We start from the raw sequence: 20,154 nt of genomic DNA on the forward strand, positions 1-20,154 counted from the left end.
TCAGTCAGTCAGTGACTGAGTGAATAAATGAATGAATGGGAACGAATGGCTATCTCTATAAGTGACTGGGAACTAGTAATCTGGCTCAGGGTAAGGTACCGTGAGCACCCTGCCTCCACCCTGATATCTTTTATAGCTCCTGCCAATGAAAAAAGGCAAAGTACCCTATGGTACTTTAAAAAAAAAAACAAACAAAAAAAAAACAGATGTAAATTGTAATTGGTTCAGCACTGCTCAGTGGAAAAAGGAGGGGGCAAAATAGGTCTTAATGCAATCTGTAGCCCATATCTGACTCTAAACAAATCCTACATCTATAGCTGCTGCTCTGCCTTTTTGCAATAGCTTTCAAAGCCATCAAGGTGTACGAGGTCGGCACAAGCCACCTCACCCTGGGCCAGCTTTCTAGCTTTCCAAAAGAGTTTCGGAGGCCTGGGCCTTCTTGGTTTGTCGCTCAGGTTTCTCTTTATTCACACGTAAATCTTTCACCTTTTACTAAAGATTTCTGTGGGGTGGAATGTTGATGAGTTCTACTTATTTATCTGGGCTGTCCTGTTGCAAAGCTGGCCGTTTCGTGGTTTGGCCTAAGAGATGGCCAAGGCTCTGTTGGGGATGGAGTCTAAGTGAGGGAATCTATGAATAAATAAATAAGTAAACAGGTAAGAGCCTTACTTTTTTTTCGCCACATCCAAGGCTGGCAAATCAACCGCTACCACCCATTGTCTACATTGGTTCTTTCTCTAGGAACACCGCAAAGACCAGAACAATAGGGACGGCTAGAGTGAAGTACAAGACAGAACACCAGACCCACAGCTAGTTCCAACATGGCTTAAACAGTCAGTGACTGAGTGAATGAATGAATGGGAACGAATGGCTATCTCTATAAGTGATTAGGAGCTAGTAATCTGGCTCAGGGCAAAGACCAGAACAATAGGAACAGCTAGAGTGAAGTAAGTGACAGAACTCCAGACCCACAGCCAGTTCCAACACGGCTTAAACAGTCAGTCAGTCAGTCAGTGACTGAGTGAATAAATGAATGAATGGGAACGAATGGCTATCTCTATAAGTGACTGGGAACTAGTAATCTGGCTCAGGGTAAGGTACCGTGAGCACCCTGCCTCCACCCTGATATCTTTTATAGCTCCTGCCAATGAAAAAAGGCAAAGTACCCTATGGTACTTTAAAAAAAAAAACAAACAAAAAAAAAACAGATGTAAATTGTAATTGGTTCAGCACTGCTCAGTGGAAAAAGGAGGGGGCAAAATAGGTCTTAATGCAATCTGTAGCCCATATCTGACTCTAAACAAATCCTACATCTATAGCTGCTGCTCTGCCTTTTTGCAATAGCTATCAAAGCCATCAAGGTGTACGAGGTCGGCACAAGCCACCTCACCCTGGGCCAGCTTTCTAGCTTTCCAAAAGAGTTTCGGAGGCCTGGGCCTTCTTGGTTTGCAGCTCAGGTTTCTCTTTATTCACATGTAAATCTTTCACCTTTTACTAAAGATTTCTGTGGGGTGGAATGTTGATGAGTTCTACTTATTTATCTGGGCTGTCCTGTTGCAAAGCTGGCCTAAGAGATGGCCAAGGCTCTGTTGGGGATGGAGTCTAAGTGGGGGAATCTATGAATAAATAAATAATTAAACAGGTAAGAGCCTTACTTTTTTCCCCCACGTCCAAGGCTGGCAAATCAACCGCTACCACCCATTGTCTACATTGGTTCTTTCTCTAGGAACACCGCAAAGACCAGAACAATAGGAACAGCTAGAGTGAAGTAAGTGACAGAACTCCGGACCCACAGCCAGTTCCAACATGGCTTAAACAGTCAGTCAGTCAGTGACAGAGTGAATGAATGAATGAATGGGAACGAATGGCTATCTCTATAAGTGATTGGGAGCTAGTAATCTGGCTCAGGGCAAAGACCAGAACAATAGGAACAGCTAGAGTGAAGTAAGTGACAGAACTCCGGACCCACAGCCAGTTCCAACATGGCTTAAACAGTCAGTGACTGAGTGAATGAATGAATGGGAACGAATGGCTATCTCTATAAGTGATTGGGAGCTAGTAATCTGGCTCAGGGCAAAGACCAGAACAATAGGAACAGCTAGAGTGAAGTAAGTGACAGAACTCCAGACCCACAGCCAGTTCCAACACGGCTTAAACAGTCAGTCAGTCAGTGACTGAGTAAATAAATGAATGAATGGGAACGAATGGCTATCTCTATAAGTGATTGGGAACTAGTAATCTGGCTCAGGGTAAGGTACCTTGAGCACCCTGCCTCCACCCTGATATCTTTTATAGCTCCTGCCAATGAAAAAAGGCAAAGGTACTTTAAAAAAAAAAAAAAAAAAAAAAAAAACAGATGTAAATTGTAATTGGTTCAGCACTGCTCAGTGGAAAAAGGAGGGGGCAAAATAGGTCTTAATGCAATCTGTAGCCCATATCTGACTCTAAACAAATCCTACATCTATAGCTGCTGCTCTGCCTTTTTGCAATAGCTATCAAAGCCATCAAGGTGTACGAGGTCGGCACAAGCCACCTCACCCTGGGCCAGCTTTCTAGCTTTCCAAAAGAGTTTCGGAGGCCTGGGCCTTCTTGGTTTGCAGCTCAGGTTTCTCTTTATTCACATGTAAATCTTTCACCTTTTACTAAAGATTTCTGTGGGGTGGAATGTTGATGAGTTCTACTTATTTATCTGGGCTGTCCTGTTGCAAAGCTGGCCTAAGAGATGGCCAAGGCTCTGTTGGGGATGGAGTCTAAGTGGGGGAATCTATGAATAAATAAATAATTAAACAGGTAAGAGCCTTACTTTTTTCCCCCACGTCCAAGGCTGGCAAATCAACCGCTACCACCCATTGTCTACATTGGTTCTTTCTCTAGGAACACCGCAAAGACCAGAACAATAGGAACAGCTAGAGTGAAGTAAGTGACAGAACTCCGGACCCACAGCCAGTTCCAACATGGCTTAAACAGTCAGTCAGTCAGTGACAGAGTGAATGAATGAATGAATGGGAACGAATGGCTATCTCTATAAGTGATTGGGAGCTAGTAATCTGGCTCAGGGCAAAGACCAGAACAATAGGAACAGCTAGAGTGAAGTAAGTGACAGAACTCCGGACCCACAGCCAGTTCCAACATGGCTTAAACAGTCAGTGACTGAGTGAATGAATGAATGGGAACGAATGGCTATCTCTATAAGTGATTGGGAGCTAGTAATCTGGCTCAGGGCAAAGACCAGAACAATAGGAACAGCTAGAGTGAAGTAAGTGACAGAACTCCAGACCCACAGCCAGTTCCAACACGGCTTAAACAGTCAGTCAGTCAGTGACTGAGTAAATAAATGAATGAATGGGAACGAATGGCTATCTCTATAAGTGATTGGGAACTAGTAATCTGGCTCAGGGTAAGGTACCTTGAGCACCCTGCCTCCACCCTGATATCTTTTATAGCTCCTGCCAATGAAAAAAGGCAAAGTACCCTATGGTACTTTAAAAAAAAAAAAAAAAAAAAAAAAACAGATGTAAATTGTAATTGGTTCAGCACTGCTCAGTGGAAAAAGGAGGGGGCAAAATAGGTCTTAATGCAATCTGTAGCCCATATCTGACTCTAAACAAATCCTACATCTATAGCTGCTGCTCTGCCTTTTTGCAATAGCTATCAAAGCCATCAAGGTGTACGAGGTCGGCACAAGCCACCTCACCCTGGGCCAGCTTTCTAGCTTTCCAAAAGAGTTTCGGAGGCCTGGGCCTTCTTGGTTTGTCGCTCAGGTTTCTCTTTATTCACACGTAAATCTTTCACCTTTTACTAAAGATTTCTGTGGGGTGGAATGTTGATGAGTTCTACTTATTTATCTGGGCTGTCCTGTTGCAAAGCTGGCCGTTTCGTGGTTTGGCCTAAGAGATGGCCAAGGCTCTGTTGGGGATGGAGTCTAAGTGAGGGAATCTATGAATAAATAAATAAGTAAACAGGTAAGAGCCTTACTTTTTTTTCGCCACATCCAAGGCTGGCAAATCAACCGCTACCACCCATTGTCTACATTGGTTCTTTCTCTAGGAACACCGCAAAGACCAGAACAATAGGGACGGCTAGAGTGAAGTACAAGACAGAACACCAGACCCACAGCTAGTTCCAACATGGCTTAAACAGTCAGTGACTGAGTGAATGAATGAATGGGAACAAATGGCTATCTCTATAAGTGATTAGGAGCTAGTAATCTGGCTCAGGGCAAAGACCAGAACAATAGGAACAGCTAGAGTGAAGTAAGTGACAGAACTCCAGACCCACAGCCAGTTCCAACACGGCTTAAACAGTCAGTCAGTCAGTCAGTGACTGAGTGAATAAATGAATGAATGGGAACGAATGGCTATCTCTATAAGTGACTGGGAACTAGTAATCTGGCTCAGGGTAAGGTACCGTGAGCACCCTGCCTCCACCCTGATATCTTTTATAGCTCCTGCCAATGAAAAAAGGCAAAGTACCCTATGGTACTTTAAAAAAAAAAAAAAACAAAAAAAAAACAGATGTAAATTGTAATTGGTTCAGCACTGCTCAGTGGAAAAAGGAGGGGGCAAAATAGGTCTTAATGCAATCTGTAGCCCATATCTGACTCTAAACAAATCCTACATCTATAGCTGCTGCTCTGCCTTTTTGCAATAGCTATCAAAGCCATCAAGGTGTACGAGGTCGGCACAAGCCACCTCACCCTGGGCCAGCTTTCTAGCTTTCCAAAAGAGTTTCGGAGGCCTGGGCCTTCTTGGTTTGCAGCTCAGGTTTCTCTTTATTCACACGTAAATCTTTCACCTTTTACTAAAGTTTTCTGTGGGGTGGAATGTTGATGAGTTCTACTTATTTATCTGGGCTGTCCTGTTGCAAAGCTGGCCGTTTCGTGGTTTGGCCTAAGAGATGGCCAAGGCTCTGTTGGGGATGGAGTCTAAGTGAGGGAATCTATGAATAAATAAATAAGTAAACAGGTAAGAGCCTTACTTTTTTTTCGCCACATCCAAGGCTGGCAAATCAACCGCTACCACCCATTGTCTACATTGGTTCTTTCTCTAGGAACACCGCAAAGACCAGAACAATAGGGACGGCTAGAGTGAAGTACAAGACAGAACACCAGACCCACAGCTAGTTCCAACATGGCTTAAACAGTCAGTGACTGAGTGAATGAATGAATGGGAACGAATGGCTATCTCTATAAGTGATTAGGAGCTAGTAATCTGGCTCAGGGCAAAGACCAGAACAATAGGAACAGCTAGAGTGAAGTAAGTGACAGAACTCCAGACCCACAGCCAGTTCCAACACGGCTTAAACAGTCAGTCAGTCAGTGACTGAGTAAATAAATGAATGAATGGGAATGAATGGCTATCTCTATAAGTGATTGGGAACTAGTAATCTGGCTCAGGGTAAGGTACCTTGAGCACCCTGCCTCCACCCTGATATCTTTTATAGCTCCTGCCAATGAAAAAAGGCAAAGTACCCTATGGTACTTTAAAAAAAAAAAAAAAAAAAAAAACAGATGTAAATTGTAATTGGTTCAGCACTGCTCAGTGGAAAAAGGAGGGGGCAAAATAGGTCTTAATGCAATCTGTAGCCCATATCTGACTCTTAACAAATCCTACATCTATAGCTGCTGCTCTGCCTTTTTGCAATAGCTATCAAAGCCATCAAGGTGTACGAGGTCGGCACAAGCCACCTCACCCTGGGCCAGCTTTCTAGCTTTCCAAAAGAGTTTCGGAGGCCTGGGCCTTCTTGGTTTGTCGCTCAGGTTTCTCTTTATTCACACGTAAATCTTTCACCTTTTACTAAAGATTTCTGTGGGGTGGAATGTTGATGAGTTCTACTTATTTATCTGGGCTGTCCTGTTGCAAAGCTGGCCGTTTCGTGGTTTGGCCTAAGAGATGGCCAAGGCTCTGTTGGGGATGGAGTCTAAGTGAGGGAATCTATGAATAAATAAATAAGTAAACAGGTAAGAGCCTTACTTTTTTTTCGCCACATCCAAGGCTGGCAAATCAACCGCTACCACCCATTGTCTACATTGGTTCTTTCTCTAGGAACACCGCAAAGACCAGAACAATAGGGACAGCTAGAGTGAAGTACAAGACAGAACACCAGACCCACAGCTAGTTCCAACATGGCTTAAACAGTCAGTGACTGAGTGAATGAATGAATGGGAACGAATGGCTATCTCTATAAGTGATTAGGAGCTAGTAATCTGGCTCAGGGCAAAGACCAGAACAATAGGAACAGCTAGAGTGAAGTAAGTGACAGAACTCCAGACCCACAGCCAGTTCCAACACGGCTTAAACAGTCAGTCAGTCAGTCAGTGACTGAGTGAATAAATGAATGAATGGGAACGAATGGCTATCTCTATAAGTGACTGGGAACTAGTAATCTGGCTCAGGGTAAGGTACCGTGAGCACCCTGCCTCCACCCTGATATCTTTTATAGCTCCTGCCAATGAAAAAAGGCAAAGTACCCTATGGTACTTTAAAAAAAAAAACAAACAAAAAAAAAACAGATGTAAATTGTAATTGGTTCAGCACTGCTCAGTGGAAAAAGGAGGGGGCAAAATAGGTCTTAATGCAATCTGTAGCCCATATCTGACTCTAAACAAATCCTACATCTATAGCTGCTGCTCTGCCTTTTTGCAATAGCTATCAAAGCCATCAAGGTGTACGAGGTCGGCACAAGCCACCTCACCCTGGGCCAGCTTTCTAGCTTTCCAAAAGAGTTTCGGAGGCCTGGGCCTTCTTGGTTTGCAGCTCAGGTTTCTCTTTATTCACACGTAAATCTTTCACCTTTTACTAAAGATTTCTGTGGGGTGGAATGTTGATGAGTTCTACTTATTTATCTGGGCTGTCCTGTTGCAAAGCTGGCCTAAGAGATGGCCAAGGCTCTGTTGGGGATGGAGTCTAAGTGGGGGAATCTATGAATAAATAAATAATTAAACAGGTAAGAGCCTTACTTTTTTCCCCCACGTCCAAGGCTGGCAAATCAACCGCTACCACCCATTGTCTACATTGGTTCTTTCTCTAGGAACACCGCAAAGACCAGAACAATAGGAACAGCTAGAGTGAAGTAAGTGACAGAACTCCGGACCCACAGCCAGTTCCAACATGGCTTAAACAGTCAGTGACTGAGTGAATGAATGAATGAATGGGAACGAATGGCTATCTCTATAAGTGATTGTGAGCTAGTAATCTGGCTCAGGGCAAAGACCAGAACAATAGGAACAGCTAGAGTGAAGTAAGTGACAGAACTCCAGACCCACAGCCAGTTCCAACACGGCTTAAACAGTCAGTCAGTCAGTCAGTGACTGAGTGAATAAATGAATGAATGGGAACGAATGGCTATCTCTATAAGTGACTGGGAACTAGTAATCTGGCTCAGGGTAAGGTACCGTGAGCACCCTGCCTCCACCCTGATATCTTTTATAGCTCCTGCCAATGAAAAAAGGCAAAGTACCCTATGGTACTTTAAAAAAAAAAACAAACAAAAAAAAAACAGATGTAAATTGTAATTGGTTCAGCACTGCTCAGTGGAAAAAGGAGGGGGCAAAATAGGTCTTAATGCAATCTGTAGCCCATATCTGACTCTAAACAAATCCTACATCTATAGCTGCTGCTCTGCCTTTTTGCAATAGCTATCAAAGCCATCAAGGTGTACGAGGTCGGCACAAGCCACCTCACCCTGGGCCAGCTTTCTAGCTTTCCAAAAGAGTTTCGGAGGCCTGGGCCTTCTTGGTTTGTCGCTCAGGTTTCTCTTTATTCACACGTAAATCTTTCACCTTTTACTAAAGATTTCTGTGGGGTGGAATGTTGATGAGTTCTACTTATTTATCTGGGCTGTCCTGTTGCAAAGCTGGCCGTTTCGTGGTTTGGCCTAAGAGATGGCCAAGGCTCTGTTGGGGATGGAGTCTAAGTGGGGGAATCTATGAATAAATAAATAATCAAACAGGTAAGAGCCTTACTTTTTTCCCCCACGTCCAAGGCTGGCAAATCAACCGCTACCACCCATTGTCTACATTGGTTCTTTCTCTAGGAACACCGCAAAGACCAGAACAATAGGAACAGCTAGAGTGAAGTAAGTGACAGAACTCCGGACCCACAGCCAGTTCCAACATGGCTTAAACAGTCAGTGACTGAGTGAATGAATGAATGAATGGGAACGAATGGCTATCTCTATAAGTGATTGGGAGCTAGTAATCTGGCTCAGGGCAAAGACCAGAACAATAGGAACAGCTAGAGTGAAGTAAGTGACAGAACTCCAGACCCACAGCCAGTTCCAACACGGCTTAAACAGTCAGTCAGTCAGTCAGTGACTGAGTGAATAAATGAATGAATAGGAACGAATGGCTATCTCTATAAGTGACTGGGAACTAGTAATCTGGCTCAGGGTAAGGTACCGTGAGCACCCTGCCTCCACCCTGATATCTTTTATAGCTCCTGCCAATGAAAAAAGGCAAAGTACCCTATGGTACTTTAAAAAAAAAAACAAACAAAAAAAAAACAGATGTAAATTGTAATTGGTTCAGCACTGCTCAGTGGAAAAAGGAGGGGGCAAAATAGGTCTTAATGCAATCTGTAGCCCATATCTGACTCTAAACAAATCCTACATCTATAGCTGCTGCTCTGCCTTTTTGCAATAGCTATCAAAGCCATCAAGGTGTACGAGGTCGGCACAAGCCACCTCACCCTGGGCCAGCTTTCTAGCTTTCCAAAAGAGTTTCGGAGGCCTGGGCCTTCTTGGTTTGTCACTCAGGTTTCTCTTTATTCACACGTAAATCTTTCACCTTTTACTAAAGATTTCTGTGGGGTGGAATGTTGATGAGTTCTACTTATTTATCTGGGCTGTCCTGTTGCAAAGCTGGCCGTTTCGTGGTTTGGCCTAAGAGATGGCCAAGGCTCTGTTGGGGATGGAGTCTAAGTGAGGGAATCTATGAATAAATAAATAAGTAAACAGGTAAGAGCCTTACTTTTTTTTCGCCACATCCAAGGCTGGCAAATCAACCGCTACCACCCATTGTCTACATTGGTTCTTTCTCTAGGAACACCGCAAAGACCAGAACAATAGGGACGGCTAGAGTGAAGTACAAGACAGAACACCAGACCCACAGCTAGTTCCAACATGGCTTAAACAGTCAGTGACTGAGTGAATGAATGAATGGGAACGAATGGCTATCTCTATAAGTGATTAGGAGCTAGTAATCTGGCTCAGGGCAAAGACCAGAACAATAGGAACAGCTAGAGTGAAGTAAGTGACAGAACTCCAGACCCACAGCCAGTTCCAACACGGCTTAAACAGTCAGTCAGTCAGTCAGTGACTGAGTGAATAAATGAATGAATGGGAACGAATGGCTATCTCTATAAGTGACTGGGAACTAGTAATCTGGCTCAGGGTAAGGTACCGTGAGCACCCTGCCTCCACCCTGATATCTTTTATAGCTCCTGCCAATGAAAAAAGGCAAAGTACCCTATGGTACTTTAAAAAAAAAAAAAAAAAAAAAAAAAAAAAACAGATGTAAATTGTAATTGGTTCAGCACTGCTCAGTGGAAAAAGGAGGGGGCAAAATAGGTCTTAATGCAATCTGTAGCCCATATCTGACTCTTAACAAATCCTACATCTATAGCTGCTGCTCTGCCTTTTTGCAATAGCTTTCAAAGCCATCAAGGTGTACGAGGTCGGCACAAGCCACCTCACCCTGGGCCAGCTTTCTAGCTTTCCAAAAGAGTTTCGGAGGCCTGGGCCTTCTTGGTTTGCAGCTCAGGTTTCTCTTTATTCACACGTAAATCTTTCACCTTTTACTAAAGATTTCTGTGGGGTGGAATGTTGATGAGTTCTACTTATTTATCTGGGCTGTCCTGTTGCAAAGCTGGCCGTTTCGTGGTTTGGCATAAGAGATGGCCAAGGCTCTGTTGGGGATGGAGTCTAAGTGAGGGAATCTATGAATAAATAAATAATTAAACAGGTAAGAGCCTAACTTTTTTTTCGCCACATCCAAGGCTGGCAAATCAACCGCTACCACCCATTGTCTACATTGGTTCTTTCTCTAGGAACACCGCAAAGACCAGAACAATAGGGACGGCTAGAGTGAAGTACAAGACAGAACCCCAGACCCACAGCTAGTTCCAACATGGCTTAAACAGTCAGTGACTGAGTGAATGAATGAATGGGAACGAATGGCTATCTCTATAAGTGATTAGGAGCTAGTAATCTGGCTCAGGGCAAAGACCAGAACAATAGGAACAGCTAGAGTGAAGTAAGTGACAGAACTCCAGACCCACAGCCAGTTCCAACACGGCTTAAACAGTCAGTCAGTCAGTCAGTGACTGAGTGAATAAATGAATGAATGGGAACGAATGGCTATCTCTATAAGTGACTGGGAACTAGTAATCTGGCTCAGGGTAAGGTACCGTGAGCACCCTGCCTCCACCCTGATATCTTTTATAGCTCCTGCCAATGAAAAAAGGCAAAGTACCCTATGGTACTTTAAAAAAAAAAACAAACAAAAAAAAAACAGATGTAAATTGTAATTGGTTCAGCACTGCTCAGTGGAAAAAGGAGGGGGCAAAATAGGTCTTAATGCAATCTGTAGCCCATATCTGACTCTAAACAAATCCTACATCTATAGCTGCTGCTCTGCCTTTTTGCAATAGCTATCAAAGCCATCAAGGTGTACGAGGTCGGCACAAGCCACCTCACCCTGGGCCAGCTTTCTAGCTTTCCAAAAGAGTTTCGGAGGCCTGGGCCTTCTTGGTTTGCAGCTCAGGTTTCTCTTTATTCACACGTAAATCTTTCACCTTTTACTAAAGATTTCTGTGGGGTGGAATGTTGATGAGTTCTACTTATTTATCTGGGCTGTCCTGTTGCAAAGCTGGCCTAAGAGATGGCCAAGGCTCTGTTGGGGATGGAGTCTAAGTGGGGGAATCTATGAATAAATAAATAATTAAACAGGTAAGAGCCTTACTTTTTTCCCCCACGTCCAAGGCTGGCAAATCAACCGCTACCACCCATTGTCTACATTGGTTCTTTCTCTAGGAACACCGCAAAGACCAGAACAATAGGAACAGCTAGAGTGAAGTAAGTGACAGAACTCCGGACCCACAGCCAGTTCCAACATGGCTTAAACAGTCAGTGACTGAGTGAATGAATGAATGAATGGGAACGAATGGCTATCTCTATAAGTGATTGTGAGCTAGTAATCTGGCTCAGGGCAAAGACCAGAACAATAGGAACAGCTAGAGTGAAGTAAGTGACAGAACTCCAGACCCACAGCCAGTTCCAACACGGCTTAAACAGTCAGTCAGTCAGTGACTGAGTAAATAAATGAATGAATGGGAACGAATGGCTATCTCTATAAGTGATTGGGAACTAGTAATCTGGCTCAGGGTAAGGTACCTTGAGCACCCTGCCTCCACCCTGATATCTTTTATAGCTCCTGCCAATGAAAAAAGGCAAAGTACCCTATGGTACTTTAAAAAAAAAAAAAAAAAAAAAAAAAAAACAGATGTAAATTGTAATTGGTTCAGCACTGCTCAGTGGAAAAAGGAGGGGGCAAAATAGGTCTTAATGCAATCTGTAGCCCATATCTGACTCTAAACAAATCCTACATCTATAGCTGCTGCTCTGCCTTTTTGCAATAGCTATCAAAGCCATCAAGGTGTACGAGGTCGGCACAAGCCACCTCACCCTGGGCCAGCTTTCTAGCTTTCCAAAAGAGTTTCGGAGGCCTGGGCCTTCTTGGATTGCAGCTCAGGTTTCTCTTTATTCACACGTAAATCTTTCACCTTTTGCTAAAGATTTCTGTGGGGTGGAATGTTGATGAGTTCTACTTATTTATCTGGGCTGTCCTGTTGCAAAACTGGCCTAAGAGATGGCCAAGGCTCTGTTGGGGATGGAGTCTAAGTGAGGGAATCTATGAATAAATAAATAATTAAACAGGTAAGAGCCTAACTTTTTTTTCGCCACATCCAAGGCTGGCAAATCAACCGCTACCACCCATTGTCTACATTGGTTCTTTCTCTAGGAACACCGCAAAGACCAGAACAATAGGGACGGCTAGAGTGAAGTACAAGACAGAACCCCAGACCCACAGCTAGTTCCAACATGGCTTAAACAGTCAGTGACTGAGTGAATGAATGAATGGGAACGAATGGCTATCTCTATAAGTGATTAGGAGCTAGTAATCTGGCTCAGGGCAAAGACCAGAACAATAGGAACAGCTAGAGTGAAGTAAGTGACAGAACTCCAGACCCACAGACAATTCCAACATGGCTTAAACAGTCAGTGAGTCAGTGACTGAGTGAATGAAGGAATGAATGAATGGGAACGAATGGCTATCTCTATAAGTGATTGGGAACTAGTAATCTGGCTCAGGGTAAGGTACCTTGAGCACCCTGCCTCCACCCTGATATCTTTTATAGCTCCTGCCAATGAAAAAAGGCAAAGTACCCTATGGTACTTTAAAAAAAAAAAAAACAAAAAAAAAAACAGATGTAAATTGTAATTGGTTCAGCACTGCTCAGTGGAAAAAGGAGGGGGCAAAATAGGTCTTAATGCAATCTGTAGCCCATATCTGACTCTAAACAAATCCTACATCTATAGCTGCTGCTCTGCCTTTTTGCAATAGCTATCAAAGCCATCAAGGTGTACGAGGTCGGCACAAGCCACCTCACCCTGGGCCAGCTTTCTAGCTTTCCAAAAGAGTTTCGGAGGCCTGGGCCTTCTTGGTTTGTAGCTCAGGTTTCTCTTTATTCACACGTAAATCTTTCACCTTTTACTAAAGATTTCTGTGGGGTGGAATGTTGATGAGTTCTACTTATTTATCTGGGCTGTCCTGTTGCAAAGCTGGCCGTTTCGTGGTTTGGCCTAAGAGATGGCCAAGGCTCTGTTGGGGATGGAGTCTAAGTGAGGGAATCTATGAATAAATAAATAAGTAAACAGGTAAGAGCCTTACTTTTTTTTCGCCACATCCAAGGCTGGCAAATCAACCGCTACCACCCATTGTCTACATTGGTTCTTTCTCTAGGAACACCGCAAAGACCAGAACAATAGGGACGGCTAGAGTGAAGTACAAGACAGAACCCCAGACCCACAGCTAGTTCCAACATGGCTTAAACAGTCAGTGACTGAGTGAATGAATGAATGGGAACGAATGGCTATCTCTATAAGTGATTAGGAGCTAGTAATCTGGCTCAGGGCAAAGACCAGAACAATAGGAACAGCTAGAGTGAAGTAAGTGACAGAACTCCAGACCCACAGCCAATTCCAACATGGCTTAAACAGTCAGTGAGTCAGTGACTGAGTGAATGAAGGAATGAATGAATGGGAACGAATGGCTATCTCTATAAGTGATTGGGAACTAGTAATCTGGCTCAGGGTAAGGTACCTTGAGCACCCTGCCTCCACCCTGATATCTTTTATAGCTCCTGCCAATGAAAAAAGGCAAAGTACCCTATGGTACTTTAAAAAAAAAAAAAAAAAAAAAAAAAAACAGATGTAAATTGTAATTGGTTCAGCACTGCTCAGTGGAAAAAGGAGGGGGCAAAAATAGGTCTTAATGCAATCTGTAGCCCATATCTGACTCTAAACAAATCCTACATCTATAGCTGCTGCTCTGCCTTTTTGCAATAGCTATCAAAGCCATCAAGGTGTACGAGGTCGGCACAAGCCACCTCACCCTGGGCCAGCTTTCTAGCTTTCCAAAAGAGTTTCGGAGGCCTGGGCCTTCTTGGTTTGTAGCTCAGGTTTCTCTTTATTCACACGTAAATCTTTCACCTTTTACTAAAGATTTCTGTGGGGTGGAATGTTGATGAGTTCTACTTATTTATCTGGGCTGTCCTGTTGCAAAGCTGGCCGTTTCGTGGTTTGGCCTAAGAGATGGCCAAGGCTCTGTTGGGGATGGAGTCTAAGTGAGGGAATCTATGAATAAATAAATAAGTAAACAGGTAAGAGCCTTACTTTTTTTTCGCCACATCCAAGGCTGGCAAATCAACCGCTACCACCCATTGTCTACATTGGTTCTTTCTCTAGGAACACCGCAAAGACCAGAACAATAGGGACAGCTAGAGTGAAGTACAAGACAGAACCCCAGACCCACAGCTAGTTCCAACATGGCTTAAACAGTCAGTGACTGAGTGAATGAATGAATGGGAACGAATGGCTATCTCTATAAGTGATTAGGAGCTAGTAATCTGGCTCAGGGCAAAGACCAGAACAATAGGAACAGCTAGAGTGAAGTAAGTGACAGAACTCCAGACCCACAGCCAATTCCAACATGGCTTAAACAGTCAGTGAGTCAGTGACTGAGTGAATGAAGGAATGAATGAATGGGAACGAATGGCTATCTCTATAAGTGATTGGGAACTAGTAATCTGGCTCAGGGTAAGGTACCTTGAGCACCCTGCCTCCACCCTGATATCTTTTATAGCTCCTGCCAATGAAAAAAGGCAAAGTACCCTATGGTACTTTAAAAAAAAAAAAAAAAAAAAAAAAAAACAGATGTAAATTGTAATTGGTTCAGCACTGCTCAGTGGAAAAAGGAGGGGGCAAAAATAGGTCTTAATGCAATCTGTAGCCCATATCTGACTCTAAACAAATCCTACATCTATAGCTGCTGCTCTGCCTTTTTGCAATAGCTATCAAAGCCATCAAGGTGTACGAGGTCGGCACAAGCCACCTCACCCTGGGCCAGCTTTCTAGCTTTCCAAAAGAGTTTCGGAGGCCTGGGCCTTCTTGGTTTGTAGCTCAGGTTTCTCTTTATTCACATGTAAATCTTTCACCTTTTACTAAAGATTTCTGTGGGGTGGAATGTTGATGAGTTCTACTTATTTATCTGGGCTGTCCTGTTGCAAAGCTGGCCGTTTCGTGGTTTGGCCTAAGAGATGGCCAAGGCTCTGTTGGGGATGGAGTCTAAGTGAGGGAATCTATGAATAAATAAATAAGTAAACAGGTAAGAGCCTTACTTTTTTTTCGCCACATCCAAGGCTGGCAAATCAACCGCTACCACCCATTGTCTACATTGGTTCTTTCTCTAGGAACACCGCAAAGACCAGAACAATAGGGACAGCTAGAGTGAAGTACAAGACAGAACCCCAGACCCACAGCTAGTTCCAACATGGCTTAAACAGTCAGTGACTGAGTGAATGAATGAATGGGAACGAATGGCTATCTCTATAAGTGATTAGGAGCTAGTAATCTGGCTCAGGGCAAAGACCAGAACAATAGGAACAGCTAGAGTGAAGTAAGTGACAGAACTCCAGACCCACAGCCAATTCCAACATGGCTTAAACAGTCAGTGAGTCAGTGACTGAGTGAATGAAGGAATGAATGAATGGGAACGAATGGCTATCTCTATAAGTGATTGGGAACTAGTAATCTGGCTCAGGGTAAGGTACCTTGAGCACCCTGCCTCCACCCTGATATCTTTTATAGCTCCTGCCAATGAAAAAAGGCAAAGTACCCTATGGTACTTTAAAAAAAAAAAAAAACAAAAAAAAAAAACAGATGTAAATTGTAATTGGTTCAGCACTGCTCAGTGGAAAAAGGAGGGGGCAAAATAGGTCTTAATGCAATCTGTAGCCCATATCTGACTCTAAACAAATCCTACATCTATAGCTGCTGCTCTGCCTTTTTGCAATAGCTATCAAAGCCATCAAGGTGTACGAGGTCGGCACAAGCCACCTCACCCTGGGCCAGCTTTCTAGCTTTCCAAAAGAGTTTCGGAGGCCTGGGCCTTCTTGGTTTGTAGCTCAGGTTTCTCTTTATTCACACGTAAATCTTTCACCTTTTACTAAAGATTTCTGTGGGGTGGAATGTTGATGAGTTCTACTTATTTATCTGGGCTGTCCTGTTGCAAAGCTGGCCTAAGAGATGGCCAAGGCTCTGTTGGGGATGGAGTCTAAGTGAGGGAATCTATGAATAAATAAGTAAACAGGTAAGAGCCTTACTTTTTTTCCCCCACATCCAAGGCTGGCAAATCAACTGCTACCACCCATTGTCTACATTGGTTCTTTCTCTAGGAACACCGCAAAGACCAGAACAATAGGGACGGCTAGAGTGAAGTACAAGACAGAACCCCAGACCCACAGCTAGTTCCAACATGGCTTAAACAGTCAGTGACTGAGTGAATGAATGAATGGGAACGAATGGCTATCTCTATAAGTGATTAGGAGCTAGTAATCTGGCTCAGGGCAAAGACCAGAACAATAGGAACAGCTAGAGTGAAGTAAGTGACAGAACTCCAGACCCACAGCCAATTCCAACATGGCTTAAACAGTCAGTGAGTCAGTGACTGAGTGAATGAAGGAATGAATGAATGGGAACGAATGGCTATCTCTATAAGTGATTGGGAACTAGTAATCTGGCTCAGGGTAAGGTACCTTGAGCACCCTGCCTCCACCCTGATATCTTTTATAGCTCCTGCCAATGAAAAAAGGCAAAGTACCCTATGGTACTTTAAAAAAAAAAAAAAAAAAAAAAAAAACAGATGTAAATTGTAATTGGTTCAGCACTGCTCAGTGGAAAAAGGAGGGGGCAAAATAGGTCTTAATGCAATCTGTAGCCCATATCTGACTCTAAACAAATCCTACATCTATAGCTGCTGCTCTGCCTTTTTGCAATAGCTATCAAAGCCATCAAGGTGTACGAGGTCGGCACAAGCCACCTCACCCTGGGCCAGCTTTCTAGCTTTCCAAAAGAGTTTCGGAGGCCTGGGCCTTCTTGGATTGCAGCTCAGGTTTCTCTTTATTCACACGTAAATCTTTCACCTTTTGCTAAAGATTTCTGTGGGGTGGAATGTTGATGAGTTCTACTTATTTATCTGGGCTGTCCTGTTGCAAAACTGGCCTAAGAGATGGCCAAGGCTCTGTTGGGGATGGAGTCTAAGTGAGGGAATCTATGAATAAATAAATAATTAAACAGGTAAGAGCCTAACTTTTTTTTCGCCACATCCAAGGCTGGCAAATCAACCGCTACCACCCATTGTCTACATTGGTTCTTTCTCTAGGAACACCGCAAAGACCAGAACAATAGGGACGGCTAGAGTGAAGTACAAGACAGAACCCCAGACCCACAGCTAGTTCCAACATGGCTTAAACAGTCAGTGACTGAGTGAATGAATGAATGGGAACGAATGGCTATCTCTATAAGTGATTAGGAGCTAGTAATCTGGCTCAGGGCAAAGACCAGAACAATAGGAACAGCTAGAGTGAAGTAAGTGACAGAACTCCAGACCCACAGACAATTCCAACATGGCTTAAACAGTCAGTGAGTCAGTGACTGAGTGAATGAAGGAATGAATGAATGGGAACGAATGGCTATCTCTATAAGTGATTGGGAACTAGTAATCTGGCTCAGGGTAAGGTACCTTGAGCACCCTGCCTCCACCCTGATATCTTTTATAGCTCCTGCCAATGAAAAAAGGCAAAGTACCCTATGGTACTTTAAAAAAAAAAAAAACAAAAAAAAAAACAGATGTAAATTGTAATTGGTTCAGCACTGCTCAGTGGAAAAAGGAGGGGGCAAAATAGGTCTTAATGCAATCTGTAGCCCATATCTGACTCTAAACAAATCCTACATCTATAGCTGCTGCTCTGCCTTTTTGCAATAGCTATCAAAGCCATCAAGGTGTACGAGGTCGGCACAAGCCACCTCACCCTGGGCCAGCTTTCTAGCTTTCCAAAAGAGTTTCGGAGGCCTGGGCCTTCTTGGTTTGTAGCTCAGGTTTCTCTTTATTCACATGTAAATCTTTCACCTTTTACTAAAGATTTCTGTGGGGTGGAATGTTGATGAGTTCTACTTATTTATCTGGGCTGTCCTGTTGCAAAGCTGGCCGTTTCGTGGTTTGGCCTAAGAGATGGCCAAGGCTCTGTTGGGGATGGAGTCTAAGTGAGGGAATCTATGAATAAATAAATAAGTAAACAGGTAAGAGCCTTACTTTTTTTTCGCCACATCCAAGGCTGGCAAATCAACCGCTACCACCCATTGTCTACATTGGTTCTTTCTCTAGGAACACCGCAAAGACCAGAACAATAGGGACGGCTAGAGTGAAGTACAAGACAGAACCCCAGACCCACAGCTAGTTCCAACATGGCTTAAACAGTCAGTGACTGAGTGAATGAATGAATGGGAACGAATGGCTATCTCTATAAGTGATTAGGAGCTAGTAATCTGGCTCAGGGCAAAGACCAGAACAATAGGAACAGCTAGAGTGAAGTAAGTGACAGAACTCCAGACCCACAGCCAATTCCAACATGGCTTAAACAGTCAGTGAGTCAGTGACTGAGTGAATGAAGGAATGAATGAATGGGAACGAATGGCTATCTCTATAAGTGATTGGGAACTAGTAATCTGGCTCAGGGTAAGGTACCTTGAGCACCCTGCCTCCACCCTGATATCTTTTATAGCTCCTGCCAATGAAAAAAGGCAAAGTACCCTATGGTACTTTAAAAAAAAAAAAAAAAAAAAAAAAAAACAGATGTAAATTGTAATTGGTTCAGCACTGCTCAGTGGAAAAAGGAGGGGGCAAAAATAGGTCTTAATGCAATCTGTAGCCCATATCTGACTCTAAACAAATCCTACATCTATAGCTGCTGCTCTGCCTTTTTGCAATAGCTATCAAAGCCATCAAGGTGTACGAGGTCGGCACAAGCCACCTCACCCTGGGCCAGCTTTCTAGCTTTCCAAAAGAGTTTCGGAGGCCTGGGCCTTCTTGGTTTGTAGCTCAGGTTTCTCTTTATTCACACGTAAATCTTTCACCTTTTACTAAAGATTTCTGTGGGGTGGAATGTTGATGAGTTCTACTTATTTATCTGGGCTGTCCTGTTGCAAAGCTGGCCGTTTCGTGGTTTGGCCTAAGAGATGGCCAAGGCTCTGTTGGGGATGGAGTCTAAGTGAGGGAATCTATGAATAAATAAATAAGTAAACAGGTAAGAGCCTTACTTTTTTTTCGCCACATCCAAGGCTGGCAAATCAACCGCTACCACCCATTGTCTACATTGGTTCTTTCTCTAGGAACACCGCAAAGACCAGAACAATAGGGACAGCTAGAGTGAAGTACAAGACAGAACCCCAGACCCACAGCTAGTTCCAACATGGCTTAAACAGTCAGTGACTGAGTGAATGAATGAATGGGAACGAATGGCTATCTCTATAAGTGATTAGGAGCTAGTAATCTGGCTCAGGGCAAAGACCAGAACAATAGGAACAGCTAGAGTGAAGTAAGTGACAGAACTCCAGACCCACAGCCAATTCCAACATGGCTTAAACAGTCAGTGAGTCAGTGACTGAGTGAATGAAGGAATGAATGAATGGGAACGAATGGCTATCTCTATAAGTGATTGGGAACTAGTAATCTGGCTCAGGGTAAGGTACCTTGAGCACCCTGCCTCCACCCTGATATCTTTTATAGCTCCTGCCAATGAAAAAAGGCAAAGTACCCTATGGTACTTTAAAAAAAAAAAAAAAAAAAAAAAAAAACAGATGTAAATTGTAATTGGTTCAGCACTGCTCAGTGGAAAAAGGAGGGGGCAAAAATAGGTCTTAATGCAATCTGTAGCCCATATCTGACTCTAAACAAATCCTACATCTATAGCTGCTGCTCTGCCTTTTTGCAATAGCTATCAAAGCCATCAAGGTGTACGAGGTCGGCACAAGCCACCTCACCCTGGGCCAGCTTTCTAGCTTTCCAAAAGAGTTTCGGAGGCCTGGGCCTTCTTGGTTTGTAGCTCAGGTTTCTCTTTATTCACATGTAAATCTTTCACCTTTTACTAAAGATTTCTGTGGGGTGGAATGTTGATGAGTTCTACTTATTTATCTGGGCTGTCCTGTTGCAAAGCTGGCCGTTTCGTGGTTTGGCCTAAGAGATGGCCAAGGCTCTGTTGGGGATGGAGTCTAAGTGAGGGAATCTATGAATAAATAAATAAGTAAACAGGTAAGAGCCTTACTTTTTTTTCGCCACATCCAAGGCTGGCAAATCAACCGCTACCACCCATTGTCTACATTGGTTCTTTCTCTAGGAACACCGCAAAGACCAGAACAATAGGGACAGCTAGAGTGAAGTACAAGACAGAACCCCAGACCCACAGCTAGTTCCAACATGGCTTAAACAGTCAGTGACTGAGTGAATGAATGAATGGGAACGAATGGCTATCTCTATAAGTG

At 43.5% G+C, this 20,154-nt stretch overlaps 20 non-coding genes across 20 annotated transcripts; all 20 read left to right on the forward strand.

The window, feature by feature from the left end:
• Positions 1–447: 447 nt before the first annotated feature.
• On the forward strand, positions 448–561 carry LOC128320791 (U5 spliceosomal RNA). The gene has a single exon (XR_008304380.1). It is a non-coding gene; the product is annotated as a U5 spliceosomal RNA (small nuclear RNA).
• Positions 562–1,449: 888 nt separating this feature from the next.
• Positions 1,450–1,563, forward strand: LOC128320797 (U5 spliceosomal RNA). The gene has a single exon (XR_008304387.1). It is a non-coding gene; the product is annotated as a U5 spliceosomal RNA (small nuclear RNA).
• Positions 1,564–2,597: 1,034 nt separating this feature from the next.
• On the forward strand, positions 2,598–2,711 carry LOC128320798 (U5 spliceosomal RNA). Its single transcript, XR_008304388.1, has one exon. It is a non-coding gene; the product is annotated as a U5 spliceosomal RNA (small nuclear RNA).
• A 1,042-nt stretch (positions 2,712–3,753) lies between these two features.
• LOC128320792 (U5 spliceosomal RNA) lies at positions 3,754–3,867 on the forward strand. The gene has a single exon (XR_008304382.1). It is a non-coding gene; the product is annotated as a U5 spliceosomal RNA (small nuclear RNA).
• An 888-nt stretch (positions 3,868–4,755) lies between these two features.
• On the forward strand, positions 4,756–4,869 carry LOC128320867 (U5 spliceosomal RNA). Its single transcript, XR_008304461.1, has one exon. It is a non-coding gene; the product is annotated as a U5 spliceosomal RNA (small nuclear RNA).
• Positions 4,870–5,750: 881 nt separating this feature from the next.
• On the forward strand, positions 5,751–5,864 carry LOC128320794 (U5 spliceosomal RNA). The gene has a single exon (XR_008304384.1). It is a non-coding gene; the product is annotated as a U5 spliceosomal RNA (small nuclear RNA).
• Positions 5,865–6,752: 888 nt separating this feature from the next.
• On the forward strand, positions 6,753–6,866 carry LOC128320803 (U5 spliceosomal RNA). The gene has a single exon (XR_008304393.1). It is a non-coding gene; the product is annotated as a U5 spliceosomal RNA (small nuclear RNA).
• Positions 6,867–7,741: 875 nt separating this feature from the next.
• LOC128320795 (U5 spliceosomal RNA) lies at positions 7,742–7,855 on the forward strand. The gene has a single exon (XR_008304385.1). It is a non-coding gene; the product is annotated as a U5 spliceosomal RNA (small nuclear RNA).
• Positions 7,856–8,746: 891 nt separating this feature from the next.
• Positions 8,747–8,860, forward strand: LOC128320623 (U5 spliceosomal RNA). Its single transcript, XR_008304190.1, has one exon. It is a non-coding gene; the product is annotated as a U5 spliceosomal RNA (small nuclear RNA).
• An 892-nt stretch (positions 8,861–9,752) lies between these two features.
• Positions 9,753–9,866, forward strand: LOC128320805 (U5 spliceosomal RNA). The gene has a single exon (XR_008304395.1). It is a non-coding gene; the product is annotated as a U5 spliceosomal RNA (small nuclear RNA).
• Positions 9,867–10,754: 888 nt separating this feature from the next.
• Positions 10,755–10,868, forward strand: LOC128320806 (U5 spliceosomal RNA). Its single transcript, XR_008304396.1, has one exon. It is a non-coding gene; the product is annotated as a U5 spliceosomal RNA (small nuclear RNA).
• An 873-nt stretch (positions 10,869–11,741) lies between these two features.
• Positions 11,742–11,855, forward strand: LOC128320870 (U5 spliceosomal RNA). Its single transcript, XR_008304463.1, has one exon. It is a non-coding gene; the product is annotated as a U5 spliceosomal RNA (small nuclear RNA).
• Positions 11,856–12,727: 872 nt separating this feature from the next.
• LOC128320635 (U5 spliceosomal RNA) lies at positions 12,728–12,841 on the forward strand. The gene has a single exon (XR_008304202.1). It is a non-coding gene; the product is annotated as a U5 spliceosomal RNA (small nuclear RNA).
• An 890-nt stretch (positions 12,842–13,731) lies between these two features.
• LOC128320636 (U5 spliceosomal RNA) lies at positions 13,732–13,845 on the forward strand. Its single transcript, XR_008304203.1, has one exon. It is a non-coding gene; the product is annotated as a U5 spliceosomal RNA (small nuclear RNA).
• Positions 13,846–14,735: 890 nt separating this feature from the next.
• LOC128320625 (U5 spliceosomal RNA) lies at positions 14,736–14,849 on the forward strand. The gene has a single exon (XR_008304192.1). It is a non-coding gene; the product is annotated as a U5 spliceosomal RNA (small nuclear RNA).
• Positions 14,850–15,739: 890 nt separating this feature from the next.
• Positions 15,740–15,853, forward strand: LOC128320637 (U5 spliceosomal RNA). Its single transcript, XR_008304204.1, has one exon. It is a non-coding gene; the product is annotated as a U5 spliceosomal RNA (small nuclear RNA).
• An 868-nt stretch (positions 15,854–16,721) lies between these two features.
• LOC128320872 (U5 spliceosomal RNA) lies at positions 16,722–16,835 on the forward strand. Its single transcript, XR_008304466.1, has one exon. It is a non-coding gene; the product is annotated as a U5 spliceosomal RNA (small nuclear RNA).
• Positions 16,836–17,707: 872 nt separating this feature from the next.
• Positions 17,708–17,821, forward strand: LOC128320626 (U5 spliceosomal RNA). Its single transcript, XR_008304193.1, has one exon. It is a non-coding gene; the product is annotated as a U5 spliceosomal RNA (small nuclear RNA).
• Positions 17,822–18,711: 890 nt separating this feature from the next.
• LOC128320638 (U5 spliceosomal RNA) lies at positions 18,712–18,825 on the forward strand. Its single transcript, XR_008304205.1, has one exon. It is a non-coding gene; the product is annotated as a U5 spliceosomal RNA (small nuclear RNA).
• An 890-nt stretch (positions 18,826–19,715) lies between these two features.
• On the forward strand, positions 19,716–19,829 carry LOC128320627 (U5 spliceosomal RNA). Its single transcript, XR_008304194.1, has one exon. It is a non-coding gene; the product is annotated as a U5 spliceosomal RNA (small nuclear RNA).
• The last annotated feature ends 325 nt before the right edge of the window (positions 19,830–20,154 follow it).

This window comes from Pangasianodon hypophthalmus, chromosome 1 (assembly GCF_027358585.1).
Source record: "Pangasianodon hypophthalmus isolate fPanHyp1 chromosome 1, fPanHyp1.pri, whole genome shotgun sequence".
Lineage (NCBI taxonomy): Eukaryota > Metazoa > Chordata > Actinopteri > Siluriformes > Pangasiidae > Pangasianodon > Pangasianodon hypophthalmus.